Raw genomic sequence first — 23,162 nt, forward strand, 5'->3', positions numbered from 1 at the left:
TGAATCTAAAACTTACAAGGGCAGGACTAGAATAAGCAAAGGCTGACTGACAAAAGTAATTTTAAAGTTCTTCAAGTCATGTATTTAATCCCTTTTGGAGTTTGAGAACTTGCAGTTACCTGGACTCAGACATGTATACAGCGAAATTTCTAATGCAGCATTGAAATTCAGATCAATGTTTCAAGTGACATAGGAGATTATCCAGTTCAATTCAGATATATTCTCTCTACCATGAACACCTCAAGTCAGTGAGTTTTCTTTATATCTAGAAAGAGTGAGAATAATTAATTACAGTTTTACTGATCTAATAACGTCTAATAAATAGATGAGGTATGTGACAGGGTAAGGGGACTCCCACAACCTGGTAATTAACCAAAATTTAATTTTCTCGGAAGGTGATGCTAGAGCAGGAGGGGAATCTGAGGCTTTAATCTGCCAAGTTGCATGGAACCTGTGAATCTTCTGAAACTCTAAGCAATGGTTTAGGTTCCTGTGTTCTTTTGGTTTTTGTTTTTTATAGGAAGAATATCCTTAGCTTTTGTTTAATTGCTGAAGCAGTCAGGAACCCAGAAAAGGTTAAGAATCACAGGTATAAATATAGTAAGTTAGAATTAAGAAATTTTTCACTATTTATTCTATTTACTAAACTTTCCACACTGAATTGAAGGGATACCAAAAACTGTTTGCACCAGACAGAGGTTACACTGATCATTATTACCATTTGTGTTCTTTTCTTAGAAAATACAAAGTCTGACAATTAAGTTCATGAACTCATCCTAGGAAAAGTGCTACATACTACATTGCTGAATATCACTACGGTCACCTTCGAAGTACTCCCCTTGGGATACTATGCACAGATGCCAGTGCCCAGTCCACTTATCAAAGCAATTTGGAAACTCTTTTTCTGGAATGGCCATCAGAGCTGTCATCGTATTACCCTTGATGTCCTGAATGTCATCAAAACGTCTTCCTTTCAGTATTTCCTTTATCTTCAGATAAACAAAGAAGTCATTGGGGGCCAGGTCAGGTGAGTAGACAGGGTGTTTCACTAGTTACTTGTTTACTGGCTAAAAACTTCCTCACACACAGTGCCCTGTGAACTGGTGCATTGATGTGACGAAAGAGTCATGAATTCTTGGCAAAAAGTTCAGGTAATTTTCATCCAATTTTTTTCAAACAGCCTTTTCAGAACTTCCAAATAGTCAACTTGGTTAACTGTTTGTCCCGTTGGTACAAATTCATAATGAATAATCCCTCTGCTGTCAAAAAAGTTTAGCAATATCATTGCAACAAGTTCGCGAACTTAATTTTCCAACCTCGTATACATTCATATTTTAGTGGAATGCATCATAATAACTGGATGAGAACCTGTCCCTGATGTCAGATCCTCGGGTCCAAACCCCAGATGGACTTCTTTCTAGCTTTATAAACTGGAAGAAGTCACTTAACATCTCTCTTGCTCAATCTTCTCATCAGGGAAAATGAGTAATATAACAATAGCATCTACCTCCCACTGCTGTTGAGAAGATTAAATTACATTGTTTACAAAGCCCTTATCAAAGAACTTGGCACTAAAGAAATGGAAGCTATTGTGGTTATGATTGTACAGTTGGGATATGCTACGTTTAAAAGATAGTTTTCCCCAATTTGCAAGATTTTTTTCACAGATTGATGATGGCTCAGCTGTCAGTCATAAAGAACTAAGCCTCTACCTATATTTACTTTATTGTCCTTTCGATTATTTTGTTAGATACTAAGAAATCTACCATTCATAAGCTGCTTTTGTTTTCCAGTGGTAACTTGTTGCCAGGTTTTTGCCAAGTTTCCTCAAATGTGAATTGTAATTTAAAGTAAAATTTGAAACTCTTGGCACCTACATGCCCTTATACTTGGCAAAATAGAACTTTCTATTCTTAAGAAAAAAGGCTCAAAGAATTCCTTTGAGTTTTTACAAAACAACATGTGTGCGAGTAAGGAATTAGGTAAAGCAAAAATAAATAATTAAATTTCTTTCAGATCCTTCGTTTTTGATTAGAGGTGAAACATTTCCTAAACATTGAGTTAGTTCTCTGAATTTTTAAGGGTGAGATGCGTCAAAAACAAAAAGAAAAGAATTAAAACATTTTCCCAATGTTGGTTCATTGGAAAGTGAGTTATGGTTTGTCTTCGGATTTACCTACAGAGAACAGGAAGGGAGTTATTTATGCATTGGATTCACTCATTCCTAAAGAGCCCACAGGCTGCCTGCCTTAAAATGGTTGTCCACAGAGACACAGAAAGGAAGACCGTGTGAAAATGGGGGCAGAGAGATTGAAGTTATATAAAAAATGTTGTGCAATATTTGGGGAGACTTCCTTGTTTTTCTACTGTTATTAATTAAGCCTCCCAAATGCTTACACTCTTGTATTTTGTGAAAATGCCTCTGTATTTGGAAGTTAAGCTGAGGACATGTAGATCAGAAAACACAATCATTGCAACATTGAAGGCTTCCTTTATTTTTCCAAGCGACTGATAACAAGTGCAAAATTACACTTGTCTTCTTAGAGAAGCACAGTAAACTGAGAGGACAATGAATTCTCAAAAAGCCAATTTTAGCTCTGTTCTCCATAAATAAAATAGCTTTTGCTTTTGATCATTTCTGGCATGAAAGGTCCTAAATTGCCCCAAATAAGCTTCATAGATCTACAGGGCTAGTGGAATTCACTACAAATAATTTAGTCTATCTCCCAGTTCCTAGGCTGAAAAAATTTCTAAGCCACTCAAAATTACCAGTATTCTCCCCAAAAATGTAATTTTTAGAGATTTGTTTAATAACACATTCTAGGAAATAAAATCCACTCAGATATATCATATTCTCTTTTATCTTGCCATCTATGAAATGTCATCCTTTAACTGTTAAAGCTCCTTAAGTGAATATCTAGTTTTTTTTTTTTCCAGGCCTTCCAATACAAATGTCAAATTATTTATTATGTTGAATACAATTATTTTGTGTGCATAGGTACATTTTTGTGCACAAATTACCTATTACTACAAAAATACTGTTTTCTAACTGTGGCAATTAATGATCCCAGCAATCTTGGAGTGATCTGTTGTTCCATTTGCAGGGTAGAAAAGACAAACACTTCTAATTAATAGTGCCAACCTCCTTTTTAGTCCCCTTAAAATTAACTCGAATGAGCACTTATTAAATGCCTACTATGGGTAAGCACCCTACCGTCTGCTTTCACACATGCAAAAAATATATAAACTGTCTTGAATGAGATTATGTTAAATATTAGGTTGGTGCAAAAGTAATTTCGGTTTTTGCAATGATTTTTAACCTTTCAAACCGCAATGACTTTTGCACCAACCTATAATAAGACTATATACTCCATAATTATGAATGACATCAATGCACAATGAGGAAAGTATAGGCTTCAGTGAAAATTTGCATGAGATGGCCAAACATGCTTCTGACTTTGAATTTTGAAATAAAAATGACATAAAAAATATGTTCACAAATGTTTATTATAATCAATATTAATTAATTAATGTTCGCCAAAAAGAAATTTTCAGATCAGTTTGCAAAAATTTCCAAGAGGTCAAATAGAGGTCTAATGAGTACACCCGAAGACCAAAATACAAAATATATAAATAAGCTTGGTTATGACCAAAGCACATAGGATTGAATGAAGTATGTCTAATATTGAGGAGACAGAAAAATCAACTTTGATTATTTGGACTTTTCAAACTAAAAAAAAAGCAAAGATTGAGAGAGGATGTGATAGTTACACAGAGACCCTAGAACCAAGCTCACATGTTAGAAACCACCACATCTTCCCTCATACAATAATAAACTTTAAAATCACCAAAAAATTGAAATATAAATGACCCCTTCTACTAAGCCATGTAGGTGCAAAGTAAAAATTCAAGTAGCTATTCAAGTAGTTTAGGAACATAATACAGCCACACTTTTCTAAGGATCCTGCTGTTTAAGTCACTACACATTTTCGCCATCTCTTCTCTCTGTTCTCTCTCCATATATACCCTCTTGACAACCACTTCTATTAACAGCTCTGCAGAATGCCAAGATCTGTGGCCCCATCCTGACATGTCTCCAGCACTAATCCAGAAACCTGCCCCACATTTCCATTTGCATAGCCAATCTACACAAGCTCAGTATGCACCAAATTGACTATATGTCATCCCTCACACTTATGCTCCTTCGAATGTACATCCTAATTTGGTTTACGGCACCATAAAAATATCAGTATTCACATTCAAATTAGACACCAAATGGTATTGATTCTAGAACTGGCAGATCTAGAATACATGCTCACTCCTCTGACTTCATTCTCACCATCATAATCCAAGCCCTTCTTATCTTCCCTTGCCTTTACAACTACTTCCTACTTCTTTTTCTTCTTTGTACTGTTAAATCCCTCATCTGACATATACAGTTGCATCTACCTTTACAGCCTTACCTCTTAAGCTATTGTTTAATGAATACTGGCTTTGTAAATCAATCCCTTCTCACATTGTGGAGTGAGCACACCACTCCCCTTCCCCATCTTACAGCATGTGCTTCAACTGTATTCTAGTCATGTGGTTTGAACAACAACCATCCTGCTGTAATTGATTTTACAGAGGAAATCTTGAAGAGTATAAAGCTAGCTTAGAGTGTCTCCTAATTCAAGTTTTAGTTGTGTTTTTTTGCAACCAAAAGTGTCTCTGTTACATAGCCTAAACTCTAGTTAGAATGACAACATTCAGTGTAAAAGCTCGGTTCAATGCCGTCTTGTCCAGAAGAGGTCCCTGAATCTCTTGGCTGTATATAACTAACCTGCTCCGATGTAATAGTTTATTTACATCTCTCTTGTGGCATGCTCCAGTTTTTTTCTAACTTCTGTAATAATATTAGTATGTGTGTATAGCTTTCTCCTTTTCTAGGCTCTTTGGCGGTAAGACTTTGTCTATAATAAACACCCAATAAATATTTGTTGAATAAATGACCGATTGGCTGGATGAAGAAAACAATTTTTGCAAAGGATTCTCTAAGGATTTCTGTTTTTCAACCAGATGTTTGGCATTGCATAGACACTTCCGGAAAGGAAATAAATTAGTTGGTAATAAACTATGTTTACTCTCAGCTTTCATTCAAATCATTGTGAACCAGTCATATCACCACAATGTTCTAGCTGCATGTTTGTACTTCCTCAACTTTCACAGCCAAACACCTGCAGTTAACCAAGCACACATACCAAAGTATTTTTAACATGACTCAAACTGATCTGGGGAGTTGACAACTTCTCAACATCCAGCTGAATACCAAACTAAATGTCAATATTTTCACAGAGATTCCTTTAACAACATAGGAAAGCCTGAGTTTTCTCTTCTTTCATTAAGCAGTGCACTGGCCTGGGTAAGCCTGACCGTATCCCTTCCACGGGGTTAATAACATGGACATCTCGATGGTGGATACACTGAAAGGATCTGAAAGTCCTAGTTTTTATTTTTCAAATGCTGTACATGAAGGTTTTTGACCTATTATTGTGCCAGACAACTAGACTGAAAGAAAATGCAACTGATCTTTAGCTCCTATAGTCTCTCTCACAAATTCTTGTTCCATTTCAATCAATGGATTTCAGCTGAAAAAATGCTACTAAAATTATTTTTCCCTTTAGAGCAGTAGTAATACCAGCTACACCACTACCTATCACTTTTAAACTAGGCTCCATGGCTTTCAAAATCCAGGTCAAATTGTTCTGTTTTTGATGCTCAATGCATCAAAAATAATTTCCTCAAATAAATTTATATTTTAGGACACTCTAAGCTAGCTTTATACTCTTCAAGATTACCTCTGTAAAATCAATAATACATGGCAAAATTTATATACTGTATAGCTACCACTGTTTTATACGGTTTGTAGTTATTTTTCTGGTGAGCAGACAGAATAGCATTTCATTTCAGATTTTTAATCCCTTAAGAAAATAACAATAAGGAATTCATTATTTATATTGTGCCTAGTAAATCAATGAATACATTTAAAATGTAGGGTCATTATTGACCACATAGTAAAAAGAAAGAAAATTATTTTGATCTGAAAAAAAAAATTTATATATATAATGTATGTATGTATTTCTCTACTGAGCAAAACTCAAAACCATATAACATATTGCTTATAAGAGTTTTCCTTATAAGCATAATCAACGTCAAAATCTAACTTCAAGAATGTTAAATGCCTATTATATAACATCTCAGTGGGTTTTCAATAACATCATATGGTTGACTTGTTTTTCTAAAAGCTAGGTGCATGTCTTGGGGGTTGTGTAAAAATAACCATTAATGTGTATCCTCAACAAGTTCCTTTAGACATATTTCCTTGGGCTGCCCTTAAAACCAAAAGGTGAATGCACTGTATTGAAAACATTCTGCATTACTTGATCTAAGTGTTATCTGTGAACTTGTTTCTATGGCTATACCTCCTTAAGGTTGTTGCTCATGTGGTATGCCTCGAAAGCTCCCGTCCCCTAATCTATAGTCTACCAGCTTGATAATGAGATTTATAAGTCCTGCCATTTTTTTTTTCACAGCACGGGTAAATTTGCCAAACTGGGGGGAAAAGAAGAAATACCAGAAACTTAGAATTCATTTGTAGGGGATCTTTGAGCTATCTGAATGGCAAATTCCTCTCTAATCTTCCACTCATGAAATTGTATTACAGTTTGCTGTTATTGTCTATGTCTGAGTTTTTCTATAACACACAAATTTTCATTTGTCTCTAATTTTGATATTATACATAGGAAAAAGATCCTCACAAGGTGTAGGAGAGGGATTCAGACTGCTTGGAATCCTAATAACAGAAAACAGTATAATTTTGCCTAAAAATCTTTTGAACTTCTTCCTGGGGGTCCCACACAGCGTAGTGCAGGTTGAATTTCCTGGGGACTGGTTCTTTCTGGACACTTTTGATCATCCTCACATGCGCTGCTCCAGGCTGAGGTTAGCCAGGCAGGTGAAAGCCACCATCCCCTTGAATCCTGGACAAAAACAAGGCAAAAATTGGTAGTGAAGCTGTCACTATAATTCAGATTCACAGCATTTAATTTAATATGCATTTATCTTGAAAAAAATGTGCTGTTTAAGACACTACACTGAACATGACCTCAAAGACTTACACACTTTGAGAGAAGGCAGAATCTGATATTTTTGGTTTGGAGAGATGGGATCCAGATCTTCATGGTCTTGTAAAAAAATACAAAAGACCCAGCAAAAAATAATAATTTTTGAGGATACCAAATTCAATAATTTAAGGCCTTCAAATGTTCTTAACAAATTTGAATTAACTATTTATTATTACTATTACTTTCTACTTAACAACTAAAACCACTATTTGTTTGTTTGATTGTTTTTAGCACCCGTGAGAACTTTAAAGATCAGAGAGCTAACACATATTGGGCAATTAATCCATGTGGGGTACTATACTGTGGATTAAATGCACATATTTTGCTTAGAGTAGTGCTAAGATTGACCTTGTATATGTGTTACATGCCATTGAGTCAGCCTGGTGACCCTAAGAATGAGTGATGTCCACAGTGTCCTGTCCTCAGCAGCCCTGCTCAGCTCCTGTAGACTCCTGCCTATGGCTTCTTTTATGGAGTCAACCCACCTCCTATGTGGTCTTCCTCTTTTCCTGCAGCCTTCTGTTTTTCCCAACATTGTTGTCTTTCTCAAAGAACTCTGCCTTCTCGTGATGTGCCCAAAGGACAGATTCTGTTTTGTCATTTTTTTCCCAGCCATGTTTCAGAGCCTTAATTTGTTCTAAGACTCACTTGATTGTCTTTCTAAATATTGATAAGAAAACTAGAACTTGTTTTAATTCCTTTAGATCCCATGAGGTAACTTCTAGTTTAGTCTGAAGCAAATTTCTAGAATATTAAATATGCTCATCTTCAGACACAAAGGTATGTGCTGATGAATTCTGACTTAGCTGCTTGGGACTCACTCCATTATCTGTGCTGGTCAGAGCTATGTTGGAGGTAAGATAGATAGATAGATGATAGATTGATAGATAGATAATCTCCTCCCAAATTTGAACCAAGTTGAAAAAGTTAATAAATGTTCTACAATAAAACACTATTCACCCACCACTGTCAACCTTCATAGACCACCTAGCTGGGAACTATGGGCTGATAGGAAACAAATGTTATGGTTATGTAATAATGCAGGGTGGTAAAGCAAGCAAGCAGCAGCCTTTGTTGGAAATTTTATTTTGCTCATCTTGGATTTGGGGGGTTAATTTTTATTTATTTTTAAAACACTGCATTAAAATATGTTAATTACTGACATTTTTGGTACATTCTTAAATTTTGCTCTTAGGCAAATAACACTAATCCCAGCCCAGCCCTATTCATTATTGTAATTTATCTAAGGTTGATTTCAGTTTCAATTTTTTTCCCCCCCATCCAGGCTATTCATTGAACTAAACCTCTGGTACCTTTTCAGGGAAATGTCAGGTGACTAAAAAGTTGGATAACAGATGGAAAAGAACTTTTTAAAAATGAACAAAATAATATAAAACATAACAACAAAAGAAGCAATGTACTATGAGAGTTAACTATATTTCCCTAACAGTTTTTCACTAGTGGTATTTTGAATTGTTTAAATTTATTTTAATCAACATTTAAGAGTTTGTGTTTAGTGATGTTATAACTTGTTTGTATGTTCAGAGATACTTTTGTAACCATTATTTTAAAGCCCAGATGTGTACATTAGATCCCTAGTGTTAATTTAAAGGGAATAAAAAATTTAAAAAGAAAAAGAACAAGCCATTAAAAATGAGAAAAGTAACAGGCTTTTTGTGACTTTTGTCACTGTACATGCAGAGCCCATGAGTAACACAGGGACCCTGGTTAACCTTGCTTCTAGATTGTTTCAAGTGGAAGATACCACCTCTTGAGTGACTAACTGAATGCATTTTACTCAACTAAATGGCCTAGATCAATTGTACAGAGAAATAGTGAAAGTTTGCATTTCAGTGAATGTTTCTTAAAAAAAAAAAAAAAAGGAACTCAAGTGCTGATTATTTACATATATAACAGCCTCACTCAAAGACAGAAAAACATATTTTTTTCAGTGTATTTTGGTCTACATCTCAGAGTGAAGCAACCACCCATAATAAACCAACAGACTGAATGAATTCCTCTAGTTACTTAGGGAGGAAAGCAGACATTTGAAGTTGCAAAAAGCATGACCTGGGTACACGTACACATTGATAAATGAACTCAGAAGACTCATTTCATGATTTATTTTATACAGCTGACAAAAATAATGTCCTGGAATCGTAATGTGGGTCTGAGTTGTTAAAAATTGTTAAAGGTTCTAACACTGTTTACAATAAAGAGTTTTAAGATTTTTTTTTAAATAAACAGTCTATGTTCTCCTGAGTTTCTAAATTTCCTTTTGTAATCTGAACTACCATTGCATTTATGTATTATATCTTGTTATTCTTCATTAAGAGGCAAATTATTGCTTTTATTTTGTCCCAGGTATATGACTTGTTCTATACAGTTGATTCTGTTCTTCACTGCAGTAATTTTGATCTTCTACTTTTAGCTTTCTCCCATTTTTCCCCATTTTTGTTTCCAAAGAGAGTAGATCCCCTTTCCACCTTAACATACTTAGTGAAACACTTTTAATTTTGGACCTGAAGGAAAACATTTCAGGAATTTCTTTATAACTTTCTTTTCTTTTCTGATAAAATAACTCATCATTAGTTTCAGAATCACACCTCATCTAAACCCCAACTCCAACACAGACAAACCAAGTCAGCCTACTTTAGGCAAATTTTATCAGCCCTCTGACTTCATTTCTCAACAGTTTCCTATGAACAGCAATGCCTACCTCAAAGCAGAATTGTAGGGATTGAAGCAGTAGCAGATCTAAGGTGTCTACTTCCTGTCACCAGCAATTTCAAACAGTTTAGCTCAACAGATGCTGCTGTCCATTCTTTCCAAGGGAAGAGGCTAGCCAGGCAGGGACTTCCAGAACAACTGGCTTGCTAGAGAAGAAATGCAATGTACATCCTTCAAAGCCTAGAGAAAACAAGGCAGACAATAAGTGTAGGATACTAAGATGCTTAATATTTTTGCCTTCTGTTAGTTTTGGTAGAAATTCAGCCAAAAGCTGGCTCTGCCTTCTTTTACAGAACTTTCCTAGAAGGATATAAAATGATTTTTTTTTTCTTTTGCATTTCTTTGGTCATTATCCACTTCTCTAAGGGTTATATTTGCAGAAGTATGCAGTAACTTTTTCTCTTCTCTCCCTTCAGAAAGCCCCGGATGCAATCTTAATTTCTTAAACACTCAGTGTTTCGGTAAATTCCCATCATACATTTCCATCACCTGTGATAAGAAAAGACCTCAGAGAAGACCACAGAGACCACAGGAGCCTACTGCTCACAGGTACTACTGTTTCTGAAAGGTGAATGAGGATAAACTGCTAAATCTCTAACTTCAAACATTGCCTCAGTTTCTACATCAAATGACAAAGATATCTGAAAAAGTTTGATTTTTTTTATTCCAACTTCTAGGCAGACTTTTTTGCTCTCTTTAACAAAAGCTGTCTTCCTTTTCCTTTACTCATTCCCCGTGGGGCAAATCCTCACTCTGTTCCTAAAACCTGTCAGTTCCCTGCCTCAGGGCAAAGCACCATTTGACTTTAATGGAAGCTCCAAATTTGGTCCAGAAATGTGGGGACAAGACAGGTATACGACCATTAACCAGGCAATGAAATGTAATATTCATAACCTCAAATTTACTTCCTGCTATGTTCAAGTAGAAGAATGAAACTATATCAGCATTTCATCAAAACTCTTGTTATTTTTACTAGCTTTATCACTGATTTATTTAGAAAGATGATTGTCAGAGATGAGGCTGGGGGAAAGACTATGGAAATTTGAAGTAGAGTTAATAGACCTATTCTGTTTTTCTCTACAATATTTAGTCTAACGTTTCTCACATGTTTTGTTTCCATGGATTTTTCAATAGTTCCTTATCAGCTGTAACCACTATATCATATGTTTTACCAACCCAGTACATTACTGTGACAATCTGATTAGCTTTTCTGAATCAAAGCAAAATTTGCACAGACTATTTATTGATGAAACTAGTAAGTTACATCAATTCTTATAAATGTCCTTTAATTACAGGTGGTCTTGGTTAAATCCCTGTTCTTCTAGTATTTAAAACTCAGGAGTGATAATTATTGATTATTTAATTATCAAAGATTGTACCCACACTAGTTGTATTTTATTTAAGCTTTAACTGGGGAATAATTGGGGGGAATTATTATGATTCCCCTTCAACATCTCAAAATTAAATTTGTCTATTCTAACAATGATTTCTAACTACCAAAATGTTAAGAATAGATACTTCCAGAACAATATGGATGATTTTCCTTGTCTCTTTTTCTTTACGCCTCTTTTTCCTCTGTATTTTCTACAATAAGCATGTACTGTTTTAGTAATAAACTTAAAACAATTTAATCAAATAAGGTGTAAACTAACTTTCCCCAAGGCAAAGTTCCTCACAGTTTGGTGGAGGAGGTGAATTTTGTACAAGATTCTGAATGGAAGTGGTGTTGTCACTTGGCAGAAAGAAGAGGAGAGGATTGCCGCTCAGAGAGCAATGACAGATGAGGACTATTCCACAGGAAATACCATCTGTGTGCTTAGAATGTGCTTAGAATTTATGAAGATTGGTATCCACTATAATTTTGTCAGCAAGGATAATGAAAAAACAAACTTGTATTTTATAATGATGATTCCTACAGCAATGTTTGCACAATTTATAGACTTTACTAATATATTCTCTTTGATGATTGCTGATTACTGCTCTGTTCAGTTCATTGGCTTTCAAACTTTTTTGTTCATAGCCCATTGTAAGAAATATATTTTATATGACAACTCAGTACACACATGCACACAAGTGCATACACATTCACATCATATATCTAGATCTAATTTAATACCCACATCTATATCAGTGCTCATATCTATAGAAAAAAAAAAGAAAATTTTTGTATTGCAATACCTACCTTTGCAACTATACTATTCTATTTCATTTAAAAAGAAATCATGACTTACTAAATCAATTCTATAATGTCCTCATTGACAATGGTTCATAGTTTAAAAACACTAGTTTAGTACATTCTTAGGTGAAAAAGTGCCCTCTGCCTGAAAGCAGAAGTGTATGATTGTAAGAGTCCTGGCTTAATATAAAAATGCCCAGGCCTATGGAAATATGAAACAAAATAATGTTCTAGAAACAGAATCGTTAGACTTATTTAGAGAATTTTTAATGGAAGCAAGAAAGAGCGAACTGAAGTTGACTCTAGTGTTATGTTAAAGGATCTGAGGCCAGTTACCCTGTGGATAATGTTGGAAATACCAGAAATGAGTAATGATTTGTGCGTATAATATGGCCTTTCACTTTCTGGTGAAGATTGAAACATTTCATCAATTTTTCATCCATTTCAAAATGATCAAACTTCTCAATTTGTCTTTTTGCCTGTTTTACTTTTTATGACTTTTATGTCTTTCATCCTCCATTAATTTATAACCATTAAACAAGGAGTTACTCTGATTTCTACTTCCTTCTTCATTTGCCACAGTACTGAGTATGATATTCTGCAAGCACATATGTGTCAGACATGTTAAAAAACAAACTGACTTACTGAAATATATTTCTAAAAAGTTGCATGTGTGCAGTTTTCTCCTCCTTAGTCTCCAACTCTCAGTGGCAAAAGGTAAATTCTCTACTTGGAAGAGAGAGGGGTTTGACCAAAGACAGAACTTAGTTCAAATCCTATCTCCTAACACTTAATAGTCTTGTAACCTACAAGGAGGAGGGCATAGCTTTTTGAATAGTCAGAATCAGTGGTAAGTGACAGAATGCCAAATCAACCTGGTTTGTGCATAAAGGGAAATTGTTGGCTCATATGACTGATTCCAGAAATCTATGGCTCTTTCTGTCAGCCCTCTTTTCCTTTCACAATAATCTCTTTGTGGTAGGAAAAAAGATCTCTAACAACTCCAAACTTACATTCTACAACTTAACAATTCCAAGGGAAAGATAATTGCTTTCTCAATTATTCTAGAAAAATGTCCTAGGCCAATGCTGATTGGATCTAATTTACCTGAGTCTGGTTATATGCCCATCTCTGAACCAATCTCTGTAGCAAAGAGGTTGCACCACATTCATTTGCTAAGCCTGGAATAGGAACCCACCCTTGGAGCTGGGGTAGGGGTGGGGATCCAATTATTTGAACCACATAGATGGAGAGTAAGAGTTCCCCAAGGAAAGTCAGGATATATGTATAAGGAGAAAAAGAGGCAAAAATAACATGTCTACTTTATCTCTTTATGTCTTAAAGCCTGAGTTCCCTTATATCTACAATATGGATGCTATCGCATAAGGTTAGGGTGAAGATTTGAAATAGCAAGCAGGTAAAGGACCATAGCAAAAGAATAGGTACTCACTGAGAGAGCAAGTGACGAATGATAAAGCAAATGGGGTTAAAATGGTAACAACAGGTGAATCTGGGTAAAAGGATACACTAGCGTTCCTTTTATTATTGTTCTTTTTTTCTACTTTTTAAAGTTTGAAATCATTTCAATATAAGAAGTTGGGGTTTTTTTGTTTTTTGATTTTGTCTTTTAAGAGTAGGTTCTCAATAACTATTATTAATACTTCGTCCAAGCCAGGCCCTACAATATTCACGGTTACAAAATCTTTATAATGATGGCATTGTTTTTGGTCCCTCTAAGTGTGTTAGAATTTTACACTATTAACAAAGGCAATTTAACACAGATATTGGGTGCTGGGATATTTTAACAAGTAATTTTTTTTATTTTATTTACTGAAACTAGATGAAGCTAGAGAAACAATTATATTCATAATTTGTTATCAAGCATCATAAATATTATAAAATACAATCTGAGAAAATTCTGTTGATCACCAGAGATTCCCAGAGCTCCCTTGGAAAATGATATTGTTCTAGATGTCAAGCTGTTAGTATTAGGTGGAGAATTCTAACCAGCCAATCAGTGATAAGAGATTATGAGTGAAATAAAGACTTGAGGAGTATTTTAAGAGTAAAGGAGCAGGGGTTTGCCATTCTTAAGACAGAAAGACGAAGAATAGAAAATGTCTAGGGACAGAACTCCCATAGAAATTTTTTAAAATCATATGTTTTTATTTACAAGAAAGAAAAATTTCTATGAGTCATAAAAAAATGAATGTTATACTTGTCTGGAATTTTGATTTGCCTATGGAGTCAAAAGAACTCATGATGTGTCATATAATAAGATATGGTTTGTACTTTGTGATGTGAACAGCCCTGTAATCTGCCTTCATGGCAAAGAATTAATGATGAAATCCTCAGAGCTGAGAGAGGCAGGCCATCCAAATCTTGAGATCTTCAGATTCACCAGGCTATACTGAGGAGTCCATTTTCTCATAGTTGAAAGCCAAACCACCATTAATGGACCCTGGAAAATATGGCTGCATTTACAGTGAAATTTGAACAACTTGCATAAAAGTGGGACTCAGGATACAATGTTTATATTCCCAAGACGTACTATTCTAAAACATCTGTCCGTTCACTTTGTACACTATTTATCTCACTAAGAAGGAAAAGGGAAATGTGGAAGTGGGCATGAAGAAACAAGAGAAAAAAATAAAAAAACACAGCAATGAAAGGAAAAGAAGGTAAGCACAAGAGTTAAAATTGACCTCTTTTCAATTTTTTTTCCTTGGGCCAAACTGACTGAAAGTTAAAGCTTCTAAAGGGAAAACAAGGACCTAGATGTCTAACAGTGTTACAGAGCTCAGGTTCAGCTGCTTTCTGCTCATAAGCCAAAGATCAAGAGACAAAGAGTTGGTGGAAAGAAAAGTAGGTTTATTCAAAATGCCAGCATTCTGGGAAGATGGTAGACTACTGTCTCAAAGGCCGTCTCCTCCATTCCTAGAAGGGTCAGAAGGTTTTATAGGTGCACAAGAAGAAGCAGAACAAAGAAAAGGGGGAGTTAATCATGCATCTCATCCAGGAGAACATCTCCTGGGGTCCAGTTTGTTCTGTGATGGTTATCTCAAACCTGGTCTTAGGGGTGATTCATATGTCATGAGACAGAAAATCACAGTCCAGAATTGTAGCCTGGTTGCTGGCGTCCAGATGAGGGCTGACTCAGTTTCTTGCAAGTTAGTGTTCTGCTGATTAGCTAGATTAGTGAGGTATGCATGTAGCCTTGGGAAAGAAGAGCAATTAAATCAGGCAGTGAGGGCGAGAAACAAAGAAGAGGAAAAAATAATAATAAACCACAACATAAAGTACACTATAAATCAATAAACCAAACTAGATTGCTAAATCCTTAAAAGTATACTGCCACCATTACAATATCATAAATGTTCTCAGGAGAGAATATTTGTCTTAGATTGATCTAGCTCTTGCTGTATAAGTCGGGAAACTGAGCCTTCAAGATGTTAAATAATGTGGCTATCATAATGCTTAAAAGAATAAGAACTCTAAGGTGAGGAATTCATTTTTCTGAATTATAAGGAAAAACAAAAGGTTTACTTAGAAAAAAGATGCAAAATTCAGCACAGATGTACAGATAAAAAAACAAATGAATCCTTAGATGACTAAAAAGCAAAAAGTGTTAATTGCTTAAGAATTCTATGGCTTACCTAGTCTTAGTTTACCTTATTTAGAACTACATATCAGCAATGGGTTTGTGGGCATTTATTTTCAGATTCCTCTTCAATGAAGGCCCGGAACAAATGAGAGGAACTGGATAGTAGAAGGGAGTTAATCCTTCTGGAGAAAACCTCAAGTAAGTATTTTCCTTTTAAGTTCCAGAATTTAAGCATTGAGGGAAAGCAGAGTTTGCAACCCCCAAAATATGCCTTTTGGGAATTTAATTATTTTAAGCTGGTTATTTTTTAAGAACACAGAAGACTCAAGAATAGCCTTGCAACCTCTCCCATTTTACCTGCCTAAAGGAATTCAGATAGTAAAACCTTAAAGGAAGGAAACTGTCATAATATGAAACTAGCATTAAAATATGAACTAAGTGTGGCAGACAGAGAGGAACCTGCCAAGTCTGTTTGTTAGACTCTCCTCTGTCTCATTGTTTCTGGGTGGCCCAGCAAGAATTTGTTTACCAAATATTTGCTATTTTTCATCTACCTGTGAATTGCCTACTTCCTCTTTGAAGTGTCAGACCCCTGCCTCCCTCTCCTTAGTCCACAACAGCATATAAACCTCAACTACCCAATTTGTCCTTGGGTCCCATATTCTTAGGGAACCCTCATATGTACATATGTAATAAATTTGGTTATTTCCCCCTGTCAATCTCTCTCGTGTCAATGTGATTATTAGACCAGCCAGAGAACTTAGAAGGAAAACTATTTTTTCTCCCATACAATATAAACAGTCTTTGTGTATTATTGTCATATATAGTGTATATTTGTTGGCTTTCGGTTGTCTGCATTTGTTCCTCTTGATTTGATGATACATTCTTATCCCATTGGATGAATTACCACTTCATTGATGTGTGTGCTGAGATCATCTGTCCAAATGCCTCTAGTTAAGTGGTAGGCCCATGACTCAGGCTAAACCAATTGGATTCTCTCTTGCAGGACTTTTATTCTTGAGTCAAAATGCAAAAACCTAAAACCTGTAGAGGTGTTTAATTTTAGGGTAGAAGAGACTATCCACCATTTCATGACACCTGGACTCCTAGTTACTGTCATTCCCTGAGTCTACACCTTCCCCTTTTGTTCAATAGAGCTAGCTAATATCATTTTAATTATGTATTTTCTGTTTAAATCTCAGCCCTCAGGTCGCTTAGAACTTAGTAGGGGAGATGCTATAACTTAGGACCTACCACATTGTCTGCACTTAGAAGACCTTCAAAAGTATTTTTGGAATGACTGCTGTAATTGAAGTAAATGTTGACTACCATTAAAGCACGTAAGTTGATCACCTTACATGTTCCTGAGATACATGTAGGGAAGACTTACCAGAGGAACATGATTGAATAAGTCGTCTTTTTACCTCCCACAGTGCCTTCTACAGAGTAGGTGCTCTGTAAATGTTTTAATCAAAACCATGGAATCCTATAAAAATGTGTTTCAGTGAAACTGAAATTGATACAATTTTACTAATCCTTTTTTACAACCTTCTAAGATTTGATGTTTTGCTGTATAGTATGAATAAGCCAACATAGACGGGGGAAAAAATTAAATCCTACCAAAGTTGGAAATATTCATCTCACTTTCACTTTTGCCATCTAGTAATGTTACCATCCCCTGAGAGCAACAGAGCTGAGTTCTTTCTCAGTCAGGTCTAAGGAATAACAAACAGTCCAGCCTTTCTTTGAGTGCCAGAGCCAGTAACAGTGAAAGCTAGAGAAAAGTCTCATGTGGAAATACTAATTTGACCCTTCTCTACAAAATGTTGACACTTGACAGCTCTGTGTTTTCAGAGTCTGACACCAAGTTATTATCAGAGTATAAGAGGTCTTTTGAGTTACAAACAGGGCTTAAAGTTCTTTGAAGACAACTGGGCCCTGGGAAGTGGAAATGTTTATTGTGCGTAGGTAAGATTTGGAGAACTGTGACAATGTATTTTTCTGCCCGTAACTTTTTCAGTCTTGCTGCTGGGCCTAAAATAACATACTTTCTCCCTTTACTACCAAAAGTGAAGCATTGAGAAAACTGTGTATTTATGAAAAATATATCAAGATAAACTTAAACATAGAATATTGCCAAAAGTCTGCCACTTTAGCATTGTGCGAATAGATCAGAATAATATCCTGAACTGATGCATCAGAACACTTTCTATTCTACTTAGATTTCTGAGTATTATAAACATTGACAACTAGAGTACCGAGGTTCCCAAAAGAAATTGTAGATAATTTGAAACACACTTTAGCATGAATAAAGTCAGTACCGAGATGTTGTCATTTGGGAAAAATGACATGATAGTCCATGTCAATTATAGGACCAAATGGATCAACAGCAGTCAGAAGATTTGACTTGGAGTTGCATTTTGGTTAGCCCCTGGAAAAACCATTTAAAACCTGAGTTTTGGTTTCTTCACCTCTAAAAAGATAATATTAATTTTTATGGGGTTCTTGTGAGGATTAAATGGAATAATGTCAATGAAGGCATTTTGTTCACTGTAAGGCACTACACAGCAGATGATGATGATGATGATGATGATGATGATGATGATGACGACGACGATGATAATGAACTAAAAGTGGGGGGGGGGAATCACTTTAAAAGCAAAGATGTCTTCACAAATAGGGCAAAGGATTCAAACCACACCAAAGTCTTCAGAGAACTCTGCCATCTTAGCTGAGAATCTTTGTTGTGACTTTTCCTACCAAAATTGGTGTTGTCTTCCACTGTTCTGCCTTTCTTTGTTTATCTTCCCACAACTTCTAGGTGAGGGTTTGAAGCTTAAGCACAGAAAAGAGAATGCTGGATGAGAGAACTGAGAGTGCTGTGGTTTCACATCAGAATTGGGGTGGTCTCAGGAAACTTGCCCTCTGAACATGACAGTCTCTGTTCCTGGAAAGAAGAGAGAAACAGAATGAGGGTTCTGGGCTCCTGGTGAAATTATAGCCAGTAATGGCTTTGCAGCTTCTCAACTCTCTTATGATTGTACCCACTTTGCTCTGCTCTAGAACCTTCAGGTACCATCTTGGATCCTCTTCTCAGGAAGGTGCTGATGACAAGACTGATGAGTTTACTATTGAGAAGTTGTTGTAGGGGTGGGCCATGTAAGCGTCACCTCTCCTTCCTTGGTCTAGCAGCAAAAATTGAGCCCCTTTCACTCTCTAAGGAAGCTTTCTGTGGAAATTGCACAGCTACCAGCTGTTCCAGATGCTGCCAATGATCACAAGACTTTTACTATAGCTTCTGATGGCCTCCTCTTCACATTTCTCTCCCTCAGTCCTTCAAGTCTTCTCTCATCCCCTTTACATCTGCTGCTAGGTCTGTAAAAATACACAACATGTAAGGTCTTTGTTTTTATCAGGCCCAATAGCCTCATTAAAAAAAAAAAAAAGAAAGAAAAAAAACTAAAGAAGAAATCAGAAAAAGATTCATATGTATCATAAAGAACTCTTGTAATTCTTGCATTTGCCCTGATTGATTACTAAAATTTAAAAATCTAAACATTTTTGTCAACCAGTCTGTTGCTTTGTCAATAACCACAAAACAAATGTTCACTGGGGACAAGCATTTGACTAAGTGAAGAAGATAATTAAAAATAGGCCGTCCCCTCCTTCAAATATTTTAAAACCCCCCCAAAGGACTTTCAATAATTAAAATTCTCACTAGATTTCAATTTTTATAGGGCATTTTATAAACCTACCATGTTATTCTTGTCAATTTTTAAAAACATTTTTCATTTAGATTATAAATTGACAAGCTCAGTGCAGAAAAAAATGTTGGTTTATATACAGATAAATATAGAGATCACCCAGTCTTACCACCAAGAGTTAACTGCTCAAATAAATTTGATATATTTCTCTCCTTCTATGTATATTATTTTTCAGAGTTGTGTCTGTGTTATATATACAATTTTCTAACATTTTTTTACTTGTTATAAGCATTTCTCAACAATTGAAGAACACTTACGTATAGTTTTATTGAATGAGTATTAAATAAATAGTAAATGATGGTATATCAGTAAATGAAATAATAGGCATTCATTAAAATGCTATTCATGAACAATTTTCTAATTATATATAACCAATATATAATTTTAATATAACATTTACTAGTACATTAATATATACTAATATTTAAGTGAGAGGTACATCTAGAGGTGGCTTTATGCTCTTTTAAATAATTGATGTGATGAGTATTTCTGTGCCTGAGTCACTGAATCTTGGATTATTTCCTTAGGATGTATTTCCCAAATGAAAATATTAGACCAAATTATTAGAACTTATTTTTTGTATTATAATTATTTTGGTATCTTGCTACATGGGACCATAGCAAATTTTAAATCCTAAGCCAATTTTACATCACTCTTCATTGAGGTCATGCAACAATGATAATTATTTTTAATAATAGATAATGTTATTTAGCATCTTACTTGTGCTCTTCTAAATTTGTTAAGTGCTGGATCCCACTCAGTCCTCCCAACAACCCTGACAGGTAGGGACTATTATTAAGCTAACGTAACAGAATAAGATAGTGGGGCCTAAAGAGTTGAAATAATTGGCCCAAGGTCACAACAAGGCATGGTTGGTGTGAGAATTTGAACCTATGCAACCTGACTCCAGGAACATCATGCTTAACTACCACCTGCTGCTACTAAGATAGAAATTCTTCAGTCCTCAAGGCAGAAAAGTAGCAAACTTTCCTCCTAGAAAAATCTTAACTGACTCTCATCTGCTTCCTTCCATTAAAGAGAATGATCTAATTTGGATGCCTGGTACAATAAGAGCAATTACAGACACACTGGCCAGAGAGGCTGAGTTAAGATGCTGATGAAAGGAAGGGATGTTCATGAGAAGGAAATTTCGGGGGAAAACCACAGAGGGATGTGACAATGGAAAGTATAGAAGATTCAGATATTTCATTGCTCTCCAGGTTTAATGAGGGATAACTGAAAATAGCAGGAAAAATCTGTAATTGAGATAAAGGATTTCTTGATATTAAACTAAAAAAATACTTCAAAGGAAACACAGTGTTGTGCAATTTGGTTTAGATGGAGTGTGGGAAACAGGAAATATTCTTTACTCAAGCAGGAAAAGTTAATCCACTGACTTGTAAATGCCTTTGGGAAGGATGCGTATCTTTTCTTGCATTTACATCCCAACACTCAACATGATGCCTGGCATTTAGAAATATTCAATAAATGGTTGATGAACAAAAATGAATTATGCTACTTGCCAGGAAGCCTCCAAAGTCAACCCTCCAATGGAGAGCAAGTGGAAACCAACTGCGTAGACATGAAGAGTATGAGATCAAAGCAATGGGTTTGTAGAAAGACAGTGGACCTGCAGAAATAGTAAATCAAAGTTGAAGTCATGCACAGATAGGAAGAAACAAGGACCTAAATAAAAGAGATAATTTCCTCTTTTAGAGATGTAAGAAAAAATGTGCTGGAATTTGGTAAATTATTACAGGAAAACCAAGGGTTAACAGAATCTTCTATCCAAGATTCTGAATCTTGAATCCAAGATTTGAACACAGTGTTTTAATTATGTTTATGAATTTAGAGATTTGCATCAGAATTATACTAACATTTAAAATTTTCATTTAAGAAAGATTTCTCAAACAAATTTTCGTTAAAATAGAGAGGAAGGGACTGACAGAGGCTAAGGAAAAAGCCAAGGAAAGGAAGATAGAACCCTGAGGATGCTTAAGCCAAGACAGGCCTGGAATCGTAAAGAAAAGTTATGCCCTCTTGTGATTTGTGCGATTTTAATATACTACACTGGGTGTAATTTTTACAGATTGAACTTTTTGGCTTTATCACTTGATTTCTCATATCCTTTGCAGTCGGTAGCTATGGCCTTTATGCTATTTTTGCCCACAGACATTAACATGGTACCATGTATCATTAAATTATAAATGGTGCTGATAAGCTCACAATAATGAGAGTGAAGAACTTTTTCCAAATGCATCTGCTTATCTCCCAGTGAATTCAAGGTTAACTTAAAAGCATTTGACAATTTTACATATCCACTCTTTTAGACTTTAAGTAACTATTCAGAATCTGGCTGTTATTTATTGAGGGTAGTGTTAACTGGTGGTTAAGAATATAGTCTTTAAGACCTGGAGTCCAGCCTCAGCTTTGACACTTACTGGCTGTGTGACCTTGAGGTAAGTTAACTGAACTTCACAGTTCTCATTTAAAAATGGAGATAATAATATATTTTATTGTTGTAAGATGGTAAGCAGCCTGATAGTACAGTGTCTGGTATGGAGTGGGCAGCAAATAAATAGTAGTTGCTACTGACCCTACTTCAACTGTTCGGAATTTGCAAAGTGGACCACAACTATTGCAAGAACAGGATTCCTCATGAGACTTCCATAACTTCCTGGATATGGGAGGCCAGAAATTCTCTGGGAACTGTTGAAATGTTTGCTTCCAGATCTGATGAATTCCAGGGCTTGTCAAGACTACAGAAGTGAAAACCATTAACTAACATCTGCAAAGATCATTATATATGAATGGGTAAAAATTTGGGGTCAGTTCTTATTGGTTCCCAACCATATTCCAGTTCTTTATGTGTAGTTTCTACATTTGTTTTGTACTTTTGCTTTAGGCTTTCTTCAGATCTTCTCCTGTTAACATCAGTGAGTCCCTTATGGCTTCATGAAGAAATTTGTTCTCCTGGGTTGTAGATAGAAGTTGAAGACTTAATTATAAAGTGACAAATACAACCTCAATTAGAAGAAACTACATATTTGGCTTGATAGTTGGAAGGAAATGTGTGACTCAGTAGTGAATTCTTCTTTTTTCTATTTGTTTGTTTGTTGGCTGTTTGATTTATTAAAAGCTGGGGAGGATACCTCTCCAGTTTTCCTCTTGATCCTGTGCATTTGTCCTTTAGTTCTAAAATAAACACATGATTCTCATCACAAGAAAGAAAAAAATTGTGACTTTGTGGTGATGGATGTTAACCAGACGTATTGTGGTGATCATTTTGCAATATAAACAAATATAACTCATTATGTTGTACATTTGAAACTAATATAATTTATATGTCAATTATATCTGAATAAAAAATAAATAAAACACGTGAAAGCAAAATTTGAAACATGTTCCAAGAAGCCCTCAGTACAGTGTAATACAATTACATGAAACCACTGGGCAAAATTCATAGGAAAATTTCACTCCTAGTAATATAAAAAGCAAGGCCTGAATTTACATCTATGTGATAATTTGAAGACTAAGGCTTCTAAATTGAATACTTTTTATAAGTAAAACTCACACTTTACTATTGAATTCACTTACCAAACGAATTTTTGTCAATTTAAACTAGGCAGAAAGTTGGTCATATAAAAAGGGCCAGGAAGACACAGACAAAAGTGATCAGCCTTCCTTCTTGAGGCACAAATTAACTTTCTAGCACCACTTTATCA

The 23,162-nt window shown here is 35.4% G+C and overlaps 1 long non-coding RNA gene across 1 annotated transcript in view; it reads left to right on the top strand.

Moving 5' to 3' along the window:
* Positions 1–19,538, top strand: part of LOC141570486 (uncharacterized) — a 76,456-nt gene extending 56,918 nt beyond the window's left edge. The window contains exons 4-7 of the long non-coding RNA XR_012494450.1: positions 739–1,027; positions 10,310–10,442; positions 15,791–15,871; positions 16,876–19,538. This is a non-coding gene — a long non-coding RNA (uncharacterized LOC141570486). The remainder of the gene's footprint in view (positions 1–738; positions 1,028–10,309; positions 10,443–15,790; positions 15,872–16,875) is intronic.
* The last annotated feature ends 3,624 nt before the right edge of the window (positions 19,539–23,162 follow it).

Source organism: Rhinolophus sinicus, linkage group LG01 (assembly GCF_036562045.2).
Source record: "Rhinolophus sinicus isolate RSC01 linkage group LG01, ASM3656204v1, whole genome shotgun sequence".
In the NCBI taxonomy this organism is placed as follows: domain Eukaryota; kingdom Metazoa; phylum Chordata; class Mammalia; order Chiroptera; family Rhinolophidae; genus Rhinolophus; species Rhinolophus sinicus.